Source organism: Mustela nivalis (genome assembly GCF_964662115.1).
Source record: "Mustela nivalis genome assembly, chromosome: 13".
NCBI lineage: Eukaryota > Metazoa > Chordata > Mammalia > Carnivora > Mustelidae > Mustela > Mustela nivalis.
Window position 1 is genome coordinate 6,822,943 of NC_139032.1, and position 25,550 is coordinate 6,848,492.

The 25,550-nt window shown below is 44.2% G+C and overlaps 1 protein-coding gene across 6 annotated transcripts in view; it reads left to right on the forward strand.

The window, feature by feature from the left end:
• The window catches only part of RFX3 (regulatory factor X3), a 440,711-nt gene that overhangs the window by 5,572 nt on the left and 409,589 nt on the right, over window positions 1-25,550 (forward strand). For 2 of the 6 annotated variants that reach the window (XM_082694397.1, XM_082694412.1), the window contains one exon: window positions 20,927-21,120. The exons of 1 other annotated variant lie outside the window; for it this stretch is intronic. The gene's annotated coding sequence lies outside the window, so the exon portion shown is untranslated. Of the gene's footprint in view, window positions 1-10,666; window positions 10,777-15,121; window positions 15,200-20,926; window positions 21,121-25,550 lie in introns of those variants that run through there. 3 more of the 6 variants (XM_082694413.1, XM_082694399.1, XM_082694414.1) reach the window with 3 other exon arrangements.

Genomic DNA, 25,550 nt, shown 5'->3' on the forward strand with positions numbered 1-25,550 from the left:
GGCAAAGAGGGTCAAGTTAAAAGTGAGGAGAGGGGATGTGATGAAACGTTGGCAGGGACTTGAGATCAGCAGCCCACTTCGGAAAGACGTTTATTTTTATCATTCTTAAAAGATCTTTTTCGGATGAGAGAAAGTGTGTTCATGTCAAAATTTATGTTTATTATTTCATTATCCGTTTTGATGGAGAGTTCTATTATATATATATCACATAATTTGAAGGGTACGTCGTACTAGGGTTATTGGTATGATTATAGTGGGTGTTAATATGCATGGATGACGGACAAAAACGTGGGTTTATATGCTGTATGTCTCAATGCTTTAACACATTTTGAGACTTTTTTTTTTTTAGATAGGCAGACAGGCAGGTAGAGAGAGAGGGAGAAGCAGGCTCCCTGCTGAGCAGAGAATCTGATGCGGGGCTCGATCTCAGGACCCTGAGATCATGACCTGAGCTGAAGGCAAAGTCTTAACCCACTGAGCCACCCAGATACCCCGTTTCCTGAGCCTTTTTATCCTGAGGTGTTGCATTCTGAAATCTTGAGGTCATATTTGAAAACTGTTCCTCCCTCATGTTTGTATCGAGTTCGTATTTCAATTGACCAAATGTGGCATGGAAAAGGCTCTCCCTGCGCAATGCCAGCAGGCCACTGGGTCAGACACCGAGCTTTGCGTAAAGCACAGGAAGACACATCCAGAATGCCTTCAGATGAAAGATCATGTGCTCCAAGTCACCAAGTGAAGCAGGAGTCTAGCCACGCAGACTCAAGGAATCCTTCCTTTGAGAGATCTGCTGGACACGATATGAGGTTCTCAGACACCGAGTGCTGATAATCCCGAAGGCTCAGGTATCTCACAAAACCTATGTCCCATTTCTCAAGCCCTTAAACCAACAGAGACTTCTCACCTGAGGCGAGGAACTTCCTGGGGAAAGTAAGACATTCCCAGAAGTCTTGGCTTTACCTGTAAACTTGACTTTGCCTCTAAACCGCATGTGCTCTCTCTAGCTGTGTAAACTTGGGTAGGTTATTTAGCCCAAGGAGCTCAACATGGAGGCCAAGACAGATTGGTTCCATCAGATTTGGGGGCTACAGCTGGCAGTTGTTCTGGGTCTGGTTATAGGGCTATGATATGGGGAGCCCCAGCTCAGGCATGGGAGCAGACCCCACTGTGGAACCCCCTGAAATGTCGAAACAAGAACATCTCCACAGGGGTCACCAAGAATCCCCTGGACGGGGTGGGACCGGGGTTCAGTGGCATACTGTGTAGACCTGGCTGAAGCCTGGGACCTAGGGAGTAAAAGACTTATAAGTCTTTCCGTTGTCAAAAAAAAAAAAAAAAAAAAAAAGCCTTTGAGGCACTTGGACACTATGTATGAGTGTGTGGCGAGACCAGCGGCGTGGGCGCGCGTCAAATGACTGATCCTAGATTTTCTTCTTAAAAGGGCAGGTTTGGGGGTCAAAGCATTGGTGTGAAAAAATAATGCTGACCTCAGGAGATTAGCAGAGGCTTAGATTTCTTGCATATTGTACTGTTGATGAAAATTAGTGATTTTACTGACAGCCCAACAAACTCTTCCCACATTAAAACATTAAAACAGACACCCAGACAAGAAAACTTACCCATAGAAAGGTGACACGAGTTACATTGCTCTTCCTTAGAGGACTGCACCTAATCTTCTGGGCTGGATGCTCCTTTTCCTACTTCGTGCACATCACATGTCTCTTCCCGTCTCAGAACGACCACTTCATTTCATGAGATTTTGCTAGTGCCTGTGGGTTGTGCAGGTGAATACTTTGGAGCCAGAAAAGGGGTTCCAAAATTTGGGTTTTACCCCAAATGTAAGTAGATAAAAGGAAGTGATTCCCCATGTGGTGTAAGATTCTAGAACCACACAAATGGGAGAAAGCATTCATTGGGTATCCAGCAAATATTTATTCAAAGTTACCTTAAGTTTCCTACAATCATGTCCACTTGGCATGGTATCTAAGGACTTCCAGAGGCTGATTGACATACGGTTTGTTTTTTTCTGGATTGTCTTTCTCCTTTACTGAACTCCTATTTATCCTTAAAGACTTCGCTCAAACACCCTTTGTCACCTGCCTTTGCCCTGGGGAGGCATGATTAATTACTGTGTTTCCTGCACATGCCGTGTTGCATTTTAATTATTTGCAAACAGACTTTTATAATCCTTTGGACTATAAACTCCAAAGGGCAGTCACTGTGTTATTTGTTGTTCTGTACCGGTTCTGGGAACACAAGAGGTTTGTATGCCTTTTTTTTTTTTTTTTTTTTTGGAATGAATGAGTGAATGAAAGAATGAACATTTGCATGTATGAATCCTAAGCACCATGTCAAAGAGGTGGTAGACTGAGCTACAAAAATGAAGAGATCCTCCGAACATAATCATGATCATAATCTTATCGCTACTCTAAGACAGATTTCTCTTTTTTTCCTATTTTTTAAATTTAAATTCAATTAATTAACATATAATGTATTACTCATTTCAGAGGTAGAGGTCAGGGATTCCTCAGTCTTATATAACACCCAGTAATGGTTACATCAGTGCCTTCCTTAATGTCCATCCCCCAGCGGCCCCCTCCCTGCACCTTCCTTCCCTCTAGCAGCCCTCAGGTTGTTTCCTATGGTTACGAGTCTCTCCTGGTTTCTCCCTCTCTAATGACTTCCCAATCAGTTTTCTCTCCCTTCCCCTATGATCCTCTGTGCTGTTTCCTATATTCTACATATGAATGAGACCACATGATAATTGTCTTTCTCTGACTTACTTCGCTTAGCATAATATACTCTAGTTCTTTCCACGTCATTGCAAATGGCAAGATTTAATTTTTTTGATGGCTGAGTAGTATTCCATTGTATATGTATATACCATATTTTCTTTTTCTTTTTCTTTTTTTTAAAGATTTTATTTATTTATTTGAGATAGAGAGACAGTGAGAGAGAGCATGAGCGAGGAGAAGGTCAGAGGGAGAAGCAGACTCCCCATGCAGCTGGGAGCCCGATGTGGGACTCGATCCCGGGACCCCGGGATCATGACCCGAGCCGAAGGCAGTCGTCCAACCAACTGAGCCACCCAGGCATCCCTATACCATATTTTCTTTATCCATTTATCTCTTGATGGACGTCTTGGCTCTTTCCAGTTTGGCTGTTGTGGACATTGCTGCTATAAAGATTGGGGCCCAGGTGCCCCTTTGGGTTACTACATTTGTAACTTTGGGGTAAATATCCAGTAGTGTGATTGCCGGACCATCGGGTAGCTCTATTTTCAACTTCTTGAGGAACCTCCGTACTGTTTTCCAGAATGGCTGCACCAGCTTGCATTCCCACCAACAGTGTGAGAAGGTTACCCTTTCTCCACATCCTCACCAACATGTGTCATTTCCTGATTTGTTAATTTTAGACATTCTGACTGGTTTGAGGTGGTGTCTTACTGTGGTCTTGATTTGTATTTCCCTGATGCCAAGTGATGTGCAGCATTTTTTCATTTGTTTGTTAGGCATTTATATGTCTTCTTTGGAAAAATGTTTGTTCATGTCTTTTGCCCATTTCTTGATTAGATTATTTGTCCTTTGGCTGTTGAGTTTGCTAAGTTCTTCGTAGATTTTGATGCTAACCCTTTATCTGATATGTCATTTGCAAATATCTTCTCCCATTCTGTTGGTTGTCTAAGACCGATTTCTAAGGAACATACCAGAGACGCGAAGTACAATAGCAGCATGGGTGCCTAGCAGTAAAATTAAACTTTGGTTGAAAGAACAATGAAGGGAATAAATGTTTAGTGAATGAATTAACAAAAGAAAGAAAGCAATGATGAGGGTTACTGTAAGAGCTAGAGCAAGTCTGGTGAAGGAGATAGTATTTGAGCTAGAGTTTAAAAGGTGAGCAGTGGTAGAGATGGAAAATGCTGAGTGATAGCATGGGTGAAACCAGAGCCATGAGCACATGGTGCCTTAGGGAAATGATAGGTGATCCAGTTGGCTCGAACACAGTGAATCCAGGAAAGGGTGGTAAGGAAACTGCCTAATGGTCTATACTGGGAACGCAATGAAAGCCTTGGATTTCATGGAGGAAGTAATAGGTAGCAGTTGAAGGTTTCATAGCAGAGGAGCAAGGTGGTACATTAATGCATGCCTTGTGTGTGGATTAAATGAGATAATATACAGAAAATGCTTTGAACGGTGTTGGTAAACAATCAAAACTCAGTAAATGTTAGTCATTAAAGTTTTGATATTTTCTGGAAGAAGAAATGAAGTAGGAAGAGATTGAAGTCAAGACAAAAATCAAGCTACAGCAATTGTTTAGATAAAAGATACTCAAGTGCTAAATTTAGAAAGAAACTGTAGGCATTAAAATGATTCAAATGACATTTCAATGGTAAAATGGAAATAATTTCATCACCATTTGGTGAGCAAAGAGGAGTCAGAAGCATCTGGCCTTGCCAGAAAAGGGAAGAGTATTGTTGCAGAAATAATGAAACCAGAGGATCGGGGGAGAGGGGTGGCCTAGAAGGCAGGAGTGTGTTGTATATATTGAGTTTGTGGATCTCTGGGACTCAAATATGTCCACAAACCTGTGAGCTATGTGGGTCTGGGGTCTAATAAGGACGTGTGGCCAAGAGACATGAATGTGTAGATCATCGGCACAGACCTGACGTGTTGGTTGTCACTCTGCAAATGATTTTAAATGACCCCGCCCAAAAGAAAGTATAGAGAAAGAAGCATAGTGAAGACAGAATATTTGTGATTGCTGATTTTTCTTGGGGGTTCACTTAATCCCTAATAAATTTGAGACTTTGGATGCATATTCCTCCCTTCTCAGTTGTGCTGTTTTGAGTGCTGATGGTTGTTGAGTATGAGAAAAGCAGAACATAGGGCACGGCAACATAAATATGGATAAAATGAAACAACATAACTCAAAAGAAACTTTTTATCACACACACACACACACACAAATGAAGGTGCTTTAAAAGAGCAAAACAAGCATGGAAGGTTCCCACCATCACTAATATACTAAGGATCCTTAGTGTATTAGTGATGTCATCACTGATACACTTCCAGTTAGGGAAACACTTCTTCATTAGACACACACTTTAGTTTTGGCTGTCCTTGGATCTGATGTGGTGTGGAGAACCACCTTTGTGTACATGCCGTATGGCTCTCACTACAAGTCAGTTCTGGTAAAGGACCTGGTAATAGTCACAACTCTGTAGCTCTTTGCAGCTCACAAAACTCTCATAGTATTCTCTCAGCTCCTCATGGGTCAGGCTGTAATTATTCCCATTTTAAAGATAGGAAGATTGAGTTTAAGTGTGTTGTGACTTGATGACATTGAGATGAAACACTTGTATCCCCACGATTTTATGAACTGGAACATGACTGGGGTCTGCAGAGTGGTCATGTCCCTCGTCTGGGGCATGTGGTTGTTGGGGGTCCACACAGGTTTCTCCTTTATTTTATTCTTCATTCCTCATCCTCCATTTCTGGTCCTTTTATTATCACAAAATACCTACTCTTGTGTATATTGAACATAATGCTGTGTGCAAAAAGTAAAAAAATGGAATGAGATATATGGAGTAATAGCACATATATTCATTTTTAATATACTCAAAGAAAAATTCTATGTATTATTTATGGATAAGTTTACATGCTTTGTGGGTGGGGGGAGTGGGGAAGGATAAAAATATAAAAACCCTTTTTCTCCTAGGAAGCTTCTGGGAATTTTACTTTCCAGAACAGAAATCATAAGGTTTAGAGAGCAGCGGCTGTCAGACTTCGGCTGAAGCGGAGTCTCCTGAGGGCTGGTGCAAACACAGATGGCTGGGTCCCACACCAGAGTTTCTGACTGAGGACATCTGGGGTGGAGCCTGATAGTTTGCATTTCTAGCAAGTCCCCAGGTGCTCCTGAGACTGCTGACCTGGGACCGTGGTTACAGGGGAAAGAGAAATCCTAGGGCAAAGGCAGTAATCAGTGGGCTGGTTTCACCGTACCCACCCCCAGGCAGGCTTTTCATCAGCCTCATACCCATATTCTGTTTCAAGTACCTTTCTGGCTTTTTTTTTTTTTTTCTTTCTCTGCTGTCAATCTGTTTCCTTCAACTGATTGTCTCCTCTAGTTCTTTCTGTAGTTTGGTGATGGGGACTGAGAAGAAGTGAATCAAATGAATCTATGTAGAACATTGGCTCTGCCCCTTACTGATGAAAATCTGAGCAAGGTACTTAATTCCCAGTTCATTAGTGTCCGCATATCTAAGGACAAAAAACAAAACAAAACAAAACAAAAGCAAAGCTGCTAAATGATCTTGCACTTTATTCAATAATTTTGTTATTAGTGGTAATACTGGTTGGTATTGCAATTTGGAACTATTTCATAAATACTATAGGATAAAGCAAATAATATATTAAGAATCAAGATGTTTTAAATAATACAGGTAGAAAATCATATAAGTTGAGCAAAGACTCTGAACTTTCAAGTGAGAATTGAAAATATCATTATTAATCCACGGTATTTTGAAAATACATTTCCTAGGTCCAAGCCCTGAAAGTGCCTAGATTAGAAGCAATGACATCACAGGAGTAATAAGCACCCTGGTGACCAGATTTTGGTTTCTAAATACTCTTTTCTCCCAAAAGGAATCACAGGTCCTTTAAGAACCATGTGATTTCTGGTCTGTGGCACGGATAGAAGACGGTGAGCCTCAAAGCTATGAAGTACTTAAAGATTGATGGAATCACATCAAAAGGAGTCAGATTTAAGGGGCTCCCATAGCCCTAATTGGGAACAATGAGAACATCAGAAAGAATAATAATCAGTGGTCAAGTAGAGATATTTAAATATGAATTAGATATTAGGGAATTATATTTTTAGGTGGAATAATTGTCTCGGGTAATGTAGGGAATTTAGAAATGGATGCTAAAATATTTATGGGTGATGTGTTATGATGTCAATAGTTTTTTAATTTCCTTGGCCAAAAGTTATCTAGGTCGCTAAAACAAATATGCCCAAGTGTTTAAAATTGTGATTATGGATAGTGAGTATCTGGATGTTCATTTTTCTAAATTTCTGCATATGTGGGTTTTTTTTAATGTAAAAAATTTTGAACTTAAATGTATTTTTAGTTTATGTTACAGATGACATATATTTTAATGTATGTGTGTGTATGTGTGCACAGCACCTTTCACAATTTGTAGATGTTTAAAAATATTAGTTCCCTTCCTTAGACTAAAAAAAGAAAAAAAAAAAAACAGCCCTCTCCTTGGCTCAGCTTTAAGTCTTTTTTTAGAATGAATCGAAGTTTAAACAAACACACACATCAATAAATAAACAAACAAGCAAACAAACTTCTCACCCCACACTCCCTGCCACCCCACTCCTTTAATTGATTTAGTTGGCTTCCCTTTGTTGTATCAACAGAGAGAGCCTTGAGCTTTTCATTCACTCTGGGTAGTGCCAAAGATTTTTTGCACTTATTTAAATCATAAGGTCAGAAAGAAAGAAAGTGGGAGAGAGAGCATGCTATGGGAAGACAGATGGAGTGGGGAGGAGGTATGAGACAGATGGGCCTCTCTCAGAACAAGCCATGTAGCCATAATAATAAAACTGTAAACACAATTCGGGAGAATCATGAAAATACTAGGAGAATCGTTAAAATACTAAGAGCTTGACTGCCCAACTTGCTAGAAAAACAACCAGAGGTGACCTGTATTCACCCTAACCAGCCTCAAATCAGACTAGGGTCTCTCTCCTAATGGAAGACCACCTTGGCATACATACATTTAGGCGGGTCAAGATCACTCAAGTATTAATTCGTGTCTAGGTCAAGGAATACAAAATCAGTTACGCATTCAACAGATATTTATTAAGCTTCTCCCACATGCTACGGTCTTTTCTAGCAGCTTGGGATATATTAGAGAACGAAACACACCAAAATCCATGCCCTTGTGGACAAACAATAAATGACAATAAGTAAACTAAATGAGTCATGGGTTGCAGTTTAAAATAGGAAGGTCAGAGGTGCCTGGGTAGCTCAGTCTGTTAAGTGTTTGACTCTTGATTTTGGCTCAGGTCATGATCTCGGGGTTATGAGATCCAGCCCTGCATTGGGCTCTGCATTGGGTGTGGTGCCTGTTTAAGATTCTCTCTCCCTCTCTCTCTTTCTCTCTCTCCCTCTGCTCCCCCTCAAATAAAACAAAATAAAATAGGAAGGTCAGGATGGGCCTCACTGGGACTGAACCATCTGAGCAAAGACTTAAGAGTAGTTGAAGGAGTCAGCTATGCTACTGATGGTAGGAAGAACTTTACTGGCAAAAGGACTGTGCAAAGGCCCTGTGGCAGTAAGTTACCCAATAAGTCCCAGAAATGAAACAGACGCTAGAGGTACTGAAAAGAATGAGAATAAAGTAAATGGCAGGACAAGAGGTCACAGGTAACAATGGACTAGGTTACAAAGGGACCTGAATACATGGGAGATTTGGGATTTTGCTCCAAGTGGAAAAGGAGCCAAGGCAAGGCTTTGAGTAGAGGAGTGACATGATCTAGCTTTTATCTTTAAAGGATGGCTCTGGCAGCTGTGTTGCAAACAGACTGAGGGGGACAGAGGTCGAAGCAGAGGAGCTGCTGGGTAATCATGTGGACGGTTATGGTTGCTCAGATCAAGGAGAAAGCAATGGAGTATAGCAGTGTATGTAATTAAATCAGATGCTTATGGTGTAGAGAAGCAAAAGTCATCACGTGTAGGTCCCTAATTCTCAGTATTAAATAACACCTTTATTTTTGTTAACTTCTCATCTAGAGATGAACTGTCTCCAGTATTTAAACTCTAGGAGTGAATTAACACTGTCTCTCTGCAGGGTTCATGGGACTAGGTTATGGGAAGTATCTTTAAGGGCTGAAGGGAGCAGGGGTGTAGCAAGAACACATAACAGGAAGCCAAGAGTGCGGAAGGAAGCCCAGGGCCTGCTGCATGGTACGTCAACACTAATTTTGTTTCAAACCTTTTAGACAGCCCACTCTTGCCAGGGTGCCAGAAAGAATATGGTTTTTGTTGGTTTTTTGCCAGAACCAGATTCACTCTCTGGGGGTGCTCCATGGGGCTCCCTCATGACAGTTCCTTAAAAAGATGCTAGGGATCCTTCCTGTTGCGGAAGGCAAAGGAATGAAGTGAAATGGTTAAGTCTGGAGTTGCTTTCAAGTGATAGATTCAGAGACCAGACATGCTTCAGGAACAGAGCTTGGAGAGCCAAGAGAATGGAGTGAATCCTGCCTGAACTGTGAATGATCTTTGTAACACCCCAAACTACAAGGTTAGCCAGGAGAAACCGGGGCTGTGGGTAAGGTTTCTTATTTGACGGTTTTGTAACTGTCAGGTATAACCGACATTCAGTAAACCACATACATTGTGTACGGAGTGAGAAACTTTGAGCTGTGTACACCCCATGATCAAGACAATGAACAGATCTGTCGCCCCCCAAAGTCCCCTCGTGCTCCTTTGTCATCCATTCTTTCCCTCTATTCCTTCGTCTGATCCCAGTTCATATAGACTGATCTGTATTATCTACAGATGCTCTGAGATCTTTCTGTGCCGCTGTCTCCTTTCTGGGACCACCAAGTTCTCCTTGGATTCTTAGCTTTGTCTCTGCAACTGAAAGAGGGAGCCTCCTGGGCTCTACTCGGTTCTCGCTCCATGCATGGGGCGATCTCTCAAGGAAGTCACTAAGCTGTAGCAATCACAGGTGCCACTTCATTACTTCCCTTCCCTCAAGAATTAGTCTCTCTCAGGGTCCAATTCTAGCATCTCGAATACCTTCGCTTTATATATTTTGTCTGTCTCTGTGTTTGGCCATTTCCGGTGGGAAATAACTGTCCACCGCTTTCCGTTTCGGCCAGAAGCAGAAGTTTTGAAGTTTTGAAGTGGGAAAAGTCCATAAGACTGGCCAAAAGGAGAGTCAAGAGTTAGAGATTCTGTGCTGTGTGTATAACAGAACTGAAATCTCAAGTTAGGAGTTCCAGAGCTTGCCTCGTGGACTGCTGCCCTTGGCCTGGAGGTGGGTCGGAGCCATGCCAGGGGTTGGGGACACCATGTTGTCTCCTTCCTTAATATGACAAGCTGGAATGAAAGCAGCTGGGCTGGGGCACCGGGGTGGTTCAGTCGGTTAAGTGTCTGCCTTCAGCTCGGGTCATGATCCCAGGGTCCTGGGATCAAGTGCGCATCAGGGTCCCTGCTCAGTGGAGAGCCTGTTTGTCCCACTCCCCCTGCTTGTGCGCTCTCTTACTATTTCTCTCTCTCAAATAAATAAATAAATAAATAAATAAAATCTCTAGAGAGAGAGATGGAGAAACATCTAACATACTGATTCCTTGCTCTGTGCCAGGAACTGTTCTAAAGGACTTTCTGTTTCCAAGTGACTTCATCCTCCCAACGAGTCTATTAGGTTTGTCCTCATCTGAGAGATGAGGAAACTGGACTTCAGAGAGCTCCAGGAGCTCATCCAAGTAATGTAATGGGTAGCAGATTTGTAACGTGACCTCAGGTAGGGTGGCTCTGGGTGCCTTTGACCCTGAGAGAGCATTGTGACCCAGGGCAGAGGGTAGAAGAGGAAGTAAGGCCAGGGAAGAGGAGGAAAGAGGTACAGAGACCATCTCGCTGTCTTGGCAGAGGCGAAGCTGTGCATGGTCATGGAACCCCAGGGTGTGCTAGGACCTTGGAACCATTCAGAGACGTCTGTCTCTTTCACGTCGCTGAAACTCCGCATGTTCTACGTGCAGGTGAGCATGACTAAATAGTGCTGAAGATCTCTTGTCTGCTGGAGTTACATGATGAGGGAATGAATGGTAATAGTTTGGTATGGATGATTCTCTGCTAATTCTGTGGCGGGCAGGAAGAAGACAACATCCTCAGGCTGTTTCTGTGTAGTATAAAGCAAAGAGATAACAATATGAAGGTGCTGGTCTTCATTAAGAGGATATAGGGCTGCTGATTGGTATTTCCTTTCAGGCTTCATAGCAGCTTTAAATTTAAAAGGACACTACAGCATGTTGACATGGGCGAGGCTTTTTGCCTTATGCCGAGTGGCTCAATTGTGCTTGTGCTTACTTGTTAGGTTTACTGAGATATATTCAGATATAATCTATAGGCCCTCCTCCTAGAGGGAAAGATACAAAAGCACAAGTCAACGGGCTTCAGGGCACAGTTCAAGGCCTGTCTGTGTCTTTTATTGTGCTCCACGTCCGTTAATTAACCTTCTAATTATGATTTATTTAAAATTGTTGTTTAAGATCCATTCTCAGACTGTGCTGAGGTGACATACTCCTTTAGCTCCGAGAGTGGCGCTATTCAGAGCACCATTATTCTTGCACTTTCCTTTCCCACCCCGACCCTGGTTCTTTCTGCTATCCCACGTCGCCCACAGAACTAGCCGTCAGTCAGAACACGCCACCAACCTCCCCCAAACTCAGAAAAGGCTCATCACACTGGGCGCCCCACCTTATTTTACTCTGCTCTATTCCTCCGATTCTTTTACTTGGTTTTTTGCTCTTTTCTTAAGAAAAAAAAAATGCAAACTTTTCCCTTTTATACCTGTAGTTCATTATGCGCCTTCCCAAGGCTGCTTGGAGTCCTACAGCATGTCGGCTTTGACCTCGCCTCCTGGCGCCTCCCAGTCTTGCCATGCATTAGACCCCCTGCTCCCCCAGTATTAGCCCCATGTGAGCCAAACCTGGCAACTAACCTGCTAGTCAACTGCCCTGGTAGGGTGGGTTTGGAACCCACAGATGAGAGACAGAGACAGAAATCCATTTCTGGGCCCTGCCAGGTCTGGGCAAAATGGCAGTAGGAAGAGGCTTGCCTTCTACTCCTATCATCCTCCTCGGAGTTCATCCTCTCTCTGCTCTCTCCCTTGTTTCTAAAAATGCTGATGTTGTCATGTACCTTTATTTTCTTCAGAACCATTCTGATCTGAGTCCCTTTGCCAGTAATAAGCTCTTTACCAGATGGCAGATGTCTGGTCCACTATACCTGAGCATAGATCTCTTTAAAAGATGTAGTAGATGATGCTTTCTGGCTTGAAAGTGGTGTAGGAGTCTTAATAAGCCATCCGAAGGCGATCTTCTAACTCACACTCTGAAGGCACCTCAGTACCATCCAGGAACAAGGTAGGACATGAGTAAATACAGTAGAAAACAAAACAAAGAACAGGAGCAGTGACACCTTTCGTGTCGCTGTGGCACACGCTGTGACTGCCTGTGGATTGTCCTCCAGATCCCTTTTTCCTGGGAGCAAAGCTGCTAAGCTGCCAACAACATTGCCCAGCACTGTGTGTGGTCACCCACAGTCCTGTGACTCAGTCTGGAACAGTAGAATATTTGAGGTGATGTTATATTCAACTACTGTTACTTCCAAACTAAGATAAGCTTCTGGCTCTGAGCTTTGTCTCTGTCTGCTGTATCTGATGGCCAGAATTTGGATGAGACAGGAACCTGGCTTTGCCTACCCAGATGCCAACACCACCCAAGGAGATGGCAGAGTGCCAAGAGGGCAAGAACCCAGATCCCTGAATGCTTTCCTTAGAGCAGAACCATCCCCACCAGCCTCTGTGGGCTAGACTTTTACATTAGAAATACGTTTCTATTTGTTTAAGCCATTGTCTTTGGTTTCTTTTGTTAAAGCAGCCTAACACCTGCTGTAACTAACATAGAAAAAAATATGAAACTACAGGGGGTCTGGGGAGTATCTGAATCTGAGATTCTCAGGGCTTGGAAACCTGCATTGTGGCTATTTGGGATTTTGGAGAAGTTCGAGTCTCCGTCTTCTCTCAGAGGATAAATTGATAGGGGCCCTTTCCACCTTAAAGCTGTGGTTTGCAGATTTTCCATGTTCATCAGAATCACCTGGAGGTCTTCCACAAACACAGTTTGCTGGGCAACACTCCCCCAAGTTTCTGATTCAGGACACCTGGGGAGGACCCAGGAATCTGCATTTCTAATGAGCTCCCAAGGGATGCTGATGTGGCTGGTCTGGGGAACCATTCTGAAATTAACTGAGCATTCCTCTGCCTTTCCTCTAACGACATTTTGAAGAAATCTAGAGCTAACACTGGTTGGATGGGGCACCGATGAAGCACTGTCGAGGCCTTCCCTCATAACTGGTGGCCTACCTGAGTTCCCCAGGGCATAGCTGTTGTGCACACTGAAAGCTTCGCACTCATACCCATGCACTTCCTCACTCTTTGTCTGCCCAAGGGCTTTCTCCAGCTCAGGGCATCGTGCTCAGCCTGCCTGTGGAGCAGCCCAGAAGCACTCAAGTCAAGCCCAGTAGCAATTGTTGACCAAGCAAGGATGCTGTTGATGGATAGATACCCATGCTCCCCCAGCCTTGGGCAGGACAGTCTGAGACAGGTCTAAGTAATGTGCCAGGGGATCCTGGGAAGTCAAGACTCAGTTGCCCATAATAAACTTAACGCTCCTTTTATTGACTTTCCCTCCTTGCTGGCCTCACATTCCCTGCTCCCTCACTCCTCCCTTCCCAGACCACCTCCAGAGAAACTATGTGCACCCAAGTCCTCCAACCAGGATCTGACTGGGGGATCCAACCAGAGTCTTCTCTCTACTTACCTGTTATCGGAGCACGCATGTATCTTGGGAAAACTCTAATTCAGATAGAGTCTCACGGTGGAATCAGCCATCACTGCAAGTGAAGTGTTTTTTATGATGGAAGGACAGTGACCCTATTCAGTAGGAACAAATGAGAAGCAGCAAGGTGCAGCCCTGCAGAGCACGAGCTCTGGAGCCACACTGCCTTATTCAAACCTCAGATTTGTCACTCACTGCCTGGGACTTGGGCAGATTGATGTCTTTATGCCCTAGCTCCCTTATCTATAAAAGCAGGATAATAGTAGTTTACCATACAGGATTAAGTGAGTTAACACATAAAGAATTCTTGGAATAGTGCATACACACAGTAAACTCAGCACAGTTTAGCTTTTTATCACATTTCTGGGGCTGGGACTCCAGAACAATGGGGTGGAGGCTTCTAATCCTCTCCAACCCTGATGTACCTTCTCTTCATGTCAGGAACAGATTTGCCATGTCTCTGCCACTCTTGCTAGAGCAGACAGCTGGCCGAGAGCTATGTGTTCTCTAATTGTTCAGTGCTTTCTGAAAAGTGAAAGGACTCTCTCGTCCTTCTGTTAGCCTGTTTTCCTGTTGATTTTGGTAAATAACCAGTTGAAATAATTTTACAGAGATGGCTACAAAAAAGGACAGTCTTTAACAGTCAGTCTTTAGTAATAGAAGCTTTCTAATATAGTTTCTGCTGGTAACAGTCCACAACATGTGCTAAAATATTAAAAATGCTATTAAAAAATACTTTTAATACAAATAATGCATCCTCTCCAGGAAAAAAAAATATAGGGAAAAAAGAAAGAAGAGCCCTAATAATTCTATTTCCCCCTAAGCTTCTGTTTACTACCTTATCTGGCTTTCTTTGTACCTCTGTGTGTGTGTGTGTGTGTGTGTGTGTGTGTGTGTGTATAAGATACATAATAGATAAATAGATAAATAGACTGAAAAATGAGATTGCACAATCATGTTGCTTTATAACATTTTCCACTGAATATAACATGAACAGCGTTCTGTGTCTTAAAATATTCCCCCACAACATTATTGATTTTCTCTAATTTTATTCTCAGAAGATGACTTATCTTGAGATCAAAGGGTATCTTACTATCTAACTAATGTCTTTGAAAAGAGAGATAAAATAAGAGATAAAGAAAGAAATCTATAGATAAATGTCCGGACAAAGCTTAAAAGGATTAGCTGAAAACAGCCAATGGGGAAATGCTTCCCACATCATTTTTTTTGAGTCAAACTGGGATCACCAAACTGCGAAAAGATAACATTCAAAGGTTTTTTTTATTCCCTCTCTTACCCGCTATATCCCCATGGGAAGAGTTACCAAAGATGAGTTAAGAAAGACAGTTTATCAGCATTAGCAGGGAGAGTTAACAAGTAGGTTAGATGGAGAATGAACAGAATCGTAAGCGATGAAATAAATCTTTTTTCAGTTGTAGGGAACAGGGAGGAAGCAAAAAGTGGAGAATGAGCAAGAGTTTGTTCCTTAAAGTCCATGAATGGGAGCTAATTACACGGGGGACATTCCTCTGTGAAGGAGAGTTATGTCTGCTTTTTTCAGGTACATGATGTAGTGGATGAAGAAATTTGCAGACTCTTCCTTCACTCTCAGATGACAGGGACACACTGTTCCACCTTCCTCCCGAGACAGGGAAACTGCCTCTCGTCTTCCGTGTACTGTGGAAAATCAAGTGACAACGTGCCCGAAGCAGCATAACCCCAGATTGATTCCTAACATTTATAATTAGTTCCTAAGTCAAGAAAATGTACAGCATCTGCTAACCTGTTACACAAAGGTTTTAATGGAAAAGCATGAGGGATAAAAATAGATTAGAAGATTCTAAGGCTATCTTTGAGTGGTGGCTGCCACTAAACTCATTCAAAACGTATTTAACCATAAGTAGTTCTTTGAAGAATTTGGAAAGAATGAGAGACCCCATTCATGTAAAATCTTTTTCATAGCATTCCAGTTGGCAAGTAAGCAAGAATGCATACTGGGAGAGGTCAAGGTGGTTTGGAGGGAATGATGTCCCCCCCTCCCTGTTCAGGGGAACAGTCTGGTTGTGGTAATGTCAAGGGGAAAAGGAAGCAGGCAGAGGGCGCTGGGGGTCCGGTGGTGGGGGCAGGGGCAGTAGGGAGAACTCCGAGCCACAGAATTTGACTTGCATATGGAAACTGTTGGCGAGGTCACTGGTATCTTGACAAAATGATGACACAGTCCAAGTGGCAGGAACGATGGGAAATCTTGTTTCAACCTGCTTTGACTGTATAGGCTAAAGAAGCAGAACAGGAGCAGAGAGGATTGAACTCGACCTGCTTATTGATAAGTGGAAAACGAGTCTGTGGGCCGAGGAGAAAGGGGAAAAGTACTCTGGTCAGACATGAAAATTAGCCCCTGGCCTTGCTAAGGACCCAAGTATATGAAGTAAGCAACAGAAGGGTAAGAGGCAGCGTTAGGCGATGTGTGCCTGGAAGGAGAATTACGTACTCTGTGAACCGAACGGAGAGAAAAGAGGAAAGCCTTTGGAATTATATTAACATAGATAACGGGAAATGATGAAAAGATGCCAGACCCTCAGTAAGTTGGAGAACTCAAGCCAAAGTCATTGTGGTGGTCAAACTTGAACTCACCATTAAAGGGATGGACAAAAACAGATATTTTTATCCTGGGAAAAGCAGAGGAACAGAAAAGCAGTGATGTAAACCTCTTTACACTAATTTCCTTACACACACACACACACACACACACACACACACACACACAAGAGGAGAGAAAACAAGACTCCTTGATGGTTAATGGTAGGTCAGGTGGAGGCTCAAGCATTAGATACCCACACTGAGGATGTAGGAGTCAGGTTGTGAATGAGATCAGTTCACACATCTTTTATCCAAGCAAGTGTTGGATAAAAAGGGGTGAACTGACAGACACCAGAGCTGGAAGTGGACTTGAGGAAAAGCAAATATCTTTGCATTTTACAAGTGTCTGAATTTCTCACTTCTTGAGTTTTGCCTCAGAGAGACACATTTGCCAAACCCTTTCATGTGCTAACATCTGAAAACAAAGCAAGCCTTAAAAAGGCAAACAAAAGCTTTGCTTAGGCAAAATAGCAAGAACAGCCTTGAAAACAGACATGGGAACAGAACCTACAGTATTAGCAGGCTTATTTTTTCCTTCCTGCTACTTGATTCGTATATAAACAGCAGTGCTCGACTCATGCCATCCCTCTCTGACCCGCAGAGACAATTTCCTTTTGCTATTTCTGTTGGTGGTGTTTTTCTAGAGGAAGTGAACTCTTACTGGCCTCCTGACCAGATGTAAATGGAGACCATGTTCAAGTGTATAAATCACTATATGATTGATTCACACCTACACTGGAGGATTTTGAAGCCCTCGGTGAACAGGACCAGGCTTTTGGCTCTCCTGACATGAGGTCCTACCCAAGGGAACTGGACACAACCACCTTTCAAAAATTCTTATTGTTTCACTTTTCACAATAACAATAAAATTATTATTAATTCACTCTTATGTAGCGGGATACGATCATCAGGCCATTTCACTTTAAACTGTCACCACCAAGATCACAACTAATTTTCATGGCAGGACCATTAGGCAGACTGACATTGATTATTTACTTTGACCAAGTATTGAAAAGCTCAGATTGGATCTACCTCACTCTTCTGAACTGACCACTCAGTTGAGATGTAACAATTTAATTAAATTCAAAACACAGACAATTGACCAGACCATTAAAAAGGGATTATTTAAGCAGAATTGAATGGACAGCTGGTTCGGCTGACTTAACGGAGAATGGGTCATATGGGGTCATATCTCCTAGCCACAGAGAGGAGCTTATTACCACTCAGGGAGTGGTCAGCCTAGCCAAGCCCAGGATGGGATTTCTCTTTGTTCTTTGATGGGCGTCCCAGGCAGGGAGACCCTGAGCTGGGATCTTAATGCAGTGAGGAAAATGACCCAGCAGGTGTGGAAGGCAGGGACGGGGCTCTCCGTGTCCAGAACACCAAGAAAGGGACTGGTCTGGGGGAGACAGGAAGACATGAGGCAGCTGTTTTCTCTGCTACGGATGCTTACTTCTGCCTTCCTCTGTCACCTCCCGTCTTTTCACCTTCCCTTCTCTGTCCACTGCTTTTGCTCAATATACCATGACCTCTAGTCCATTACCTCTACGGGACATTATTCCTGATCCTTGAGTTCCAGGTTCCAGCCCTGTGGCCTCACAGCACCTTGGCCTACCTTTACCAGGTCATGTTCATTTATGACCATTATCTCTCTTCTCTGCCTGTTCCGCAAAATTGTTTCTTCAGGCCATTCACTCTATAAACTTATAATGTGAGTCTATAGGCTTTAAGTAGGGTTCTAGGTGCCAGGCTTACATGAACAAATAAACCCGTGTTCATGAAGCTTACAGTTCTAGTGGGAGAGAGCATACAGTGAGCAAACAGGAAAATCATTGCAAACTGTGATGTACTTTGGATAAGGGATAGGGGATAGGTTTCCCAAGGATCTGCCAGTGAAGCTGAGCCTTGGAACCTGGAAAGGAGGGTGGGCAGGTGGGGGCTGGGCAGAGGAAAAGGGTGGATTGGGGTGGCCTGGAGGATTCCAAGATGCAGGAGTAGGAAGGAAAAGGAAGTATAAAGAGCCTGACGTAGGGAAGACTGAATGTTGTTTCAATCATGCACTCTGTACATATTTGGGAATGGGAAGTAAAGCATGATTCCTAGGATTCTGAGCAGGGAATCAGAATACTTACTCAGATGGCGAAGACAGGTATGGTGGGTGCTATGCAGGGGGGGCTCTCAGTTCTCCCTGCAGAACTGTAGCCTTCATTCCTCCAACTGCCAAGGGCTCACAGCATTATTGCCATCTGGGATTTGCCCTAAGCCAAGATAACTCCTTCCTCATACACAACCCAGTGCCAACGACTGGTTGATGCAGGGGTACAAAGGCCTTACCCCCCCTGTCAAGTTGGGACATATCTACAAGCCCCTTTCAATTCGGGAGCCCCCTGTGGGGTTGGGTGAGGCCATTGTTGCAACTCCCGAAGAGGTCCACTTCCCCCTCCTACCCCTCGGACTCCCGCTAGTCTCTAGAATACTCCCTGATAAGCCTCCTGCAGGCAGATCTTCATTTCAGAGTCTGCTCTTCTGAAAAGCCAACCCAAGGCAACCATAGGGGAACAGGTTTAGAGAGAGAGGAAGAGCATGAGCATGTGTGAGCGGGGGGAGGGGCAGGGCGAGAGGGAGAGAGATCTCAAGCAGGCTCCGAGCCAAGCCACGTCTGAGGCGTGGTTTCGTATCACAACCCCGAGATCAGGACCTGAGCAGAAACCAAGAATGAGCTGTCCGGGCGCCTCTCCTCTTATGAGGATGTTTTGAGCAAGAGGATGAGCACGGTAAAATTATTAACCACTTGGAGCTTTCATCCCCTCTGAAATAGGGGAATGATGTCTGTCTTGCAGAATGTTTGTGAAGACTGAATCATTTCATGATTGCAAAGTACCTAGATGCCCAGAAGGGAGAAAACGCTCACCAAATGGAGCTTCTGGTGCTGCTGTTGTTAATATTATTACTTTGGTGTCACGTTCAAGTTCAGCTCCCGGATGGAGGCGTTAATTTTACTCTGTGCGCTTGGTCCAAGGTCAGCCATTTCGCAATGCTTATTAATGAGCACCATAGCGTGGGGACAGAGAAGAAGAATAGGGCAGAGACGGCAAATAAATGGCTCATGTTGCCTGTGCCCATTTCTCCTACACCCGCGGTGGACGTAAGTAATCAGTCATGGTGCTCCTTCCCAATGGGCCAGAGCTCAGCTGCAGAATCTTTCCCAACACACCGATCCGGGCGGCTCCCCACCCAGTGGACCAGCCTGAGCACTTGCCGTGAAACCGATTCCTTAAGAGAGGAGTAGCTCGGGGCCGAGGGGGGGAAGTGAGCGGAAGTGGATTATTGTTTAAAAAGATAAAACGGTGGTTTTGAAGGGAAAAAAAATGAGTTGATCAATGCAAAGAGCCAAGTTTGTTCTGACAGGAGATTCCAATATTATCAAAACGTCCTCTTTTTCAAAGCATCACTTTGTCAGAGGAATGGAAAACGTCGAAGGTTGTTTAGGGAAAAGGACAATTTAGCAAACCATGTGCTGAACATAGTGTTTTCAGTAACAGCCGCTGAATACTCAGGAAGACATGATGTCCTGCCTCGAAGGCCTTCACCTCGCTCCTCTGAATGGAAACACGAGTGCCTGAGGATATTTGAAGCATGACAAACCTTGGAGCGAGAGCTGATGTAAAGCCCTGTACAGAATTTCCATGCCTGATCGTATAACAGATGGCTCCCTACAAGGATCATTTTAATATTAAACAGACAATTCAGGCCTATGAAAAATTCTGCCGTAAATCTGTAATTGAAAATATTTAAAAACGTCCATTCAAACAGACTGTAAATTTTTACAATGGACTGTAGATTTTTATAAGGATCTTATGCATTCCGGAGCCTACGTCAAAAGTGGGGATGTCCTTTTATTTTATTTAAGAGGGGATTTAGAATCGAATGGAAGGTCTGTAGACATTAGGAAAAACTGTCTTGTTGAGAAAGAAGAAAGGCATCTGCATTACTTTATTTCATTGATTCTCATTGGCGTGTTCTCCCTGAGTGCTGTCCACACCCCCGGTGACCCATATGCTCTCCCGCTTCCTTGAGTCCATCAACCCCCTGTGCGTCCCGGGGGCTTCTTGTCCAGTGTGGACCCCAAACAAGGGATGCTGAAGGTCAAGATCTATGTGAGGTTTTCCCATTGCCGCTGCTGAGGTTTTCAGCTCGGTAGTTCGATGGGACGTAGCCCAGCTGTGTTTGTTGTTGTAATGTATTCGTCATCGCTACCCAGTGCACCTGCCACGGATTCTTAGCCCCGAGTCAGCTCTCACCCTGCCATTCGCCCATCTGCTTTCTTCCCGGAGCAAAGGGAGACGCGACCTGCCCAGCCTCCCACTGCTACACAGTGGCTGTCACCTGACGCATCGTCCTGCGGCCCCTCCCTAAATGCCTTTAGGATGCTTCTTGCTCCTTGCTGCAGGGCACCAGCTAGCCGCAATAACCTTCGCAGACTCTAGCTGCTCTTGGAACGGAACCCCCGTCGTTGAAGAGAGCATCTTAGGAGGCAGATGGACACCCTTAAAAAAAAAGTTTAAATATTTGTGTATGTATCTTAATATAATTTTTAGAGGAAAAAAAATGAACTCATCCAAATCATAGTTTCATGGATTCTTGATTGCAGTGAAGAAGGCTGAGGGGAAACAGGGTCCTTTCAAAGCTGGTTTTGCAGACCCAGGGCGAAGGGAGGAGGAAGGAATGAGGACACGGGACGCCCACCCGAGGCCGACTGTGTGGGGTCCGCGGGTGCCTGACGGGCTACAGAAAGAAAGAACACGGCAGTCGTCTGGGCTCCGCATGCGCCCGTCATCCGTAAATGTAAAATTCCCTCTCGGTCTCAGTCCTTCTCTCTCTCAGTCTCTCTGTCTCCCTCTCCCACTTTCTCTGTCTTCTTCCGCACCTAGACGTGCTGAGACCTAACTCAGCCAGATTCTAGAGTGTGGAGGTCGGCAGCCTTCTCCTGCACCTTGACGGCAACAGAATCACTTCAGAGTTTATGAGTCCGCTGGCTTGGTCCTCCCTGTGGTCCTTCCCGGACGGCCCTAGGGTGGCTGTGTTGCTGTCACTGATGGCTTCCCCTTTGTGTAGGAGCAGCAGGAAGCGGGCCACCTGGGTGGCCCAGGACGTTGAGCAGTTGTTGAGCGTCTGCCTTCGGCTCGGGTCCCAATCTCAGGGTTCGGGGATTGAGCCCTAGGGTTGGGCTCCCTGCTCCATGGGGAGTCTGCTTCTCTTCCTGCCCCCTCCCTGCTTGTGCTCTCTCTCTCTCAAATAAATAAATAAAATCTTACAAAAAAAAAAAAACTAATAGGAAACATCAGCAAGATGGGGAGTGGTCAGTCCCATGGTATCTTTTGCTTCCCCCAAAGGAAGTCCTTTGTTCACATCCATTAGCTCCCCAAATCAATAAGCTTTTCTTGACCTCGATAGCCTCTGGACATAAATGGTTCCTTTTGGAGAAGTTGACTATCTCCACAGTCCTGAGTAGGAGAGGGATGCTAGCTTGAAGTTCTCACACAATAAAACCTCCATAGTATTTACTTTGACAAAAGTGTAATGCTGACCCTCTGGCAAGACTTGTTCCAGGCACTTCCCAATGATTAACTCATTTACTTTATCTCCCTAAGAACTCCTTGGTGAGGTATACAGCCCCATTTTGCAGACTGGGAAGCTGAGGCTCAGGAACAGTAATGTACCCATGACTCCACGGCTGGTGAAGGGAAACTTGAACCAGAGTCCACAGGTTCTTTACCAATATCTTAGACTGGAATCTGTTATTTAAAACAAAAACAAAGCCCTGTCGTGCAGATCCATCTGAACCCTAAAATATAAGGCAGGAGAATAAAAAAACAAATCAGACGCCTGGGTGGCTCAGTGGGTTGAACCTCTGCCTTCGGCTCGGGTCATGATCTCAGGGTCAAGCCCTGCATCATGCTCTCTGCCCAGCGGGGAGCCTGCTTCCCCCCTCACTGCCTGTCTCTCTGCCTACTTGTGAACTCTGTCTGTCAAATAAATAAATAAAATCTTAAAAAAAAAAAAAAAGTATCTTGGGCACCTGGGTCACTCAGTCCATGAAGCATCTGCCTTGGGCTCAGGTCATGACGCCAGGGTCCTGGGATGGAGCCCCACATTGGGCTCCCGGCTCAGCAGAGAGCCTGCTTCTCCCGCTCTCCCCTGCCCATGCTCTCTCTCTCTCTCTCTCTCTCTCTCAAATAAATAAATAAAATCTTTTTTAAAAAAATTTCCTCCTGAGACGCTGATGGCAAAACCACTCTGTGGTGAGGTCACCACATTTAACCCATCCCACTGCTGAGGATGGGCTCGTTCTGTTATTTTGTCTGTAGTTATCTGTGCCGCCTCCTGAAGATCAATATAAATTAACTGGCGGGTAGGCTTAGTAATTAATTGGATCTAGATTTCTTTTAGTTCAATCCAATCATTTGGATGGTCCCTTGCAGTTAAATTTAGTCTCTCTAGGAAAACAAAACCGTTGTCCTCAAAGAGCCTACCTTCTCTCTTGTTCCCTTCTCCGAAATCACATCCGCGTGGTTCGGGGCTGGGGAGCTGGCGGGTCCTCGCGGCTGTGAGGCTGGTGAGGGAAGAGGCCCTGGCTGCCTTGGCCTGTGCTGGCTGGAATCCACTGGGGCTGCGGGGGCCTTCTTTGCCCACGTGTGTTCCTTGCCCCACTGTCGTAAGTGCTGCGCTCTGTGGCCGATGTGACTGGGGATCCATTCTTTTGACTCAAGGGATGCTCTGTGGTATTCGGCACTCCTCACCCCCTCAATCGGGTCGCACAGCTCCAGATCCCACGGGGCCCTTAGCTGCATCATCTGGGCCATCCCCTCACTTGGCGGGTCACCCCCAGCCCCTCACTCAGCCACGGGAGACCCTTCGGAATGTCCGCTGGCTTCCGCTTGCTGTCTATACCACAGAGGAAGTCAGAAGGGCTCGGAAATGCAGACCACGGGGGCTCGGCTCTCTGGCCTGCTTGTCGTGTTTCTCAGCTTCACCTTCAGCTGTGTTATCACTGAGTTCCCGCACTGCCCTTGCTTTTCACCTAAAGCCCGGAGAAGACAACACTCCCTTTCTAGTTGTCTCCTTTCTACCCTGTTTTCCTACAATCTTCAGGGACCAGAGGGTCAGGGTTTTTTTGTTGTGGTGGTGGTTTTGTTTTTTTTAAAGATTTATTTATTTATTTATTTATTTATTTGACAGAGATCGCAAGTTTTGGCAGAGAGGCAGGCAGAGAGAGAGGAAGGAAAGCAGGGTCCCCGCTGAGCAGAGAGCCCGATGTGGGGCTCGATCCCAGGACCCTGAGATCATGACCTGAGCTGAAGGCAGAGACTTTACTCACTGGGCCACCCAGGTGCCCCAAGGGTGGGTTTTTCCATTAGTGTTCTGTCATATCATTTTTCTTTCTGACTGTAGATCAGACCTAAGGATGGACTTGGCCTTGAGATGCTAAATGGGGCATCCGGATATTTGGGAACAATGTTTCTCAGAAAAAAAACCTGGCTCGAGGGACATTATCTTGTTGCTTCATCCTATTTCTAATGTCAAGAGCTGAATACTACCTTCCTTTTCTTTTTGCATACTTTCTGCTTTAATTTCTAATCTCTTCTCAGACAGATGGGTACCCAGGGCAGATTAGGGCAAAGGTCTTCTCAGAAAGGCAAAAGAGGAAACCATATGAATGTTGAAAATGATTTCTCGTGGAAAACCTGCATTCCTTATGACTCACTCTGGTTGAGGAGTATACAGGAACTTGGTCTCTTGCTAGAACATGAGTCCTTCTTCCTGGCCGAAGAAGGCCAGGTTGGGTCCGCTTCCAGGTTGGGCCCTTCCACTTCATTTCACTTGCTGAAATTGTATATGCTTCCAGCAGGGTTAAAATAGAACCCACTCAGTATGCCACTCATTGGGCCTGGAGTCCACTTACAAAAATTGGTACCAAGGGTATTGTTCAGGAATCGCATTTGATTATAACAGAAATCCAGAAATGATGGCCCTAAATGAATTCAGTGTTTTATTTTTCTTACATAATGAAGGTGTACTCCTAGTCTCTCCTGTAGTTAGAAACAAAAGAATAATTCTGACCAATAGGCTAGATGCAGAAATGAAGTATCTCATTTCTGGGCTGAAACACAGAAACCTCACATCCCCTGAAGAGCCTGTGTGTTCTAGATCGTATAGCTGCAAGATGGCGGAATGGCCACATCTGGGTCCCTGAGTGATCCGGAGATCAGAGCTGCCCCAGAAACCTACAAGGGCATGAAGTGAAAAATTAACTTTGATTGTGTTAGCCTCTAGTATTGGGGGATTAAAGTGTTACTGGAGCATTATGTAGCCTAACCAGACCCATACCAATGGGAAGGGCCAAGAACAAGAGACACAGTCAGCTCACTCCTGCCCACTTGTGAGGAGATTTGAAGTCTCATTCAGTGTCATTCACTTATATGTTATTAGCTAGAATGATAGGGCCACCCATCGCCATGGAAGATAAAGAAATGTCATTTCTTAACTTGACATATGCTTCATTTAATAAAATCAGATTTTGTTAGGGAAATTAAAAGGAGAGCTTTTGGGTAGGCAATTGTCTACCACAGTCTGTCCTTCAGGTTATCCATCATTCAGATGGTGTGGAAATTTCCAGTGGTGTGGAAGTAAGACTTACACCAGGTCACAAAAACCACTTGTTAAATTTCAGAAATGTTGTGAGTTCAGGATTAGATACAGTCATCATTAAGAAGGAAATTATAGGGGCACCTGGGTGGCACAGTCAGTTAAGCATCTGCTGACTCTTGATCTCAGCTGAGGTCTTGATCGCAGGCTCATGAGTTCAAGCCCTACACTGGGCTCTATGCTGTGCATGGAGCCTACTTTAAATAAATAAATAAAAATAAAAATAAATAAAAAGAATGGAATTATATGAACTTGCAATTAAATAAACTATACTAAAAACAAAGGTATTATATACTCAAAACTGATCACTTCCTCATTTTTTTTACATTTTGTTATCGTCTGTGTTCTTGACATTTACATCTGTCATATCTATATGGTAGAGATACTTTAAAATGGTAGGCGGTAGCACATCTGTTCCCAATTCTGCCCTCAGGAACATCACAATGTTTTCTCAAAATCAGCCACGGTAGGAATATTTACACCTTGGAAATCAGCATATACCATAAGTCAGTGCTTGATTTATTGTTTTGTTGACTGTCTTAAGAATGATGAAGAAAATGTTACTAATG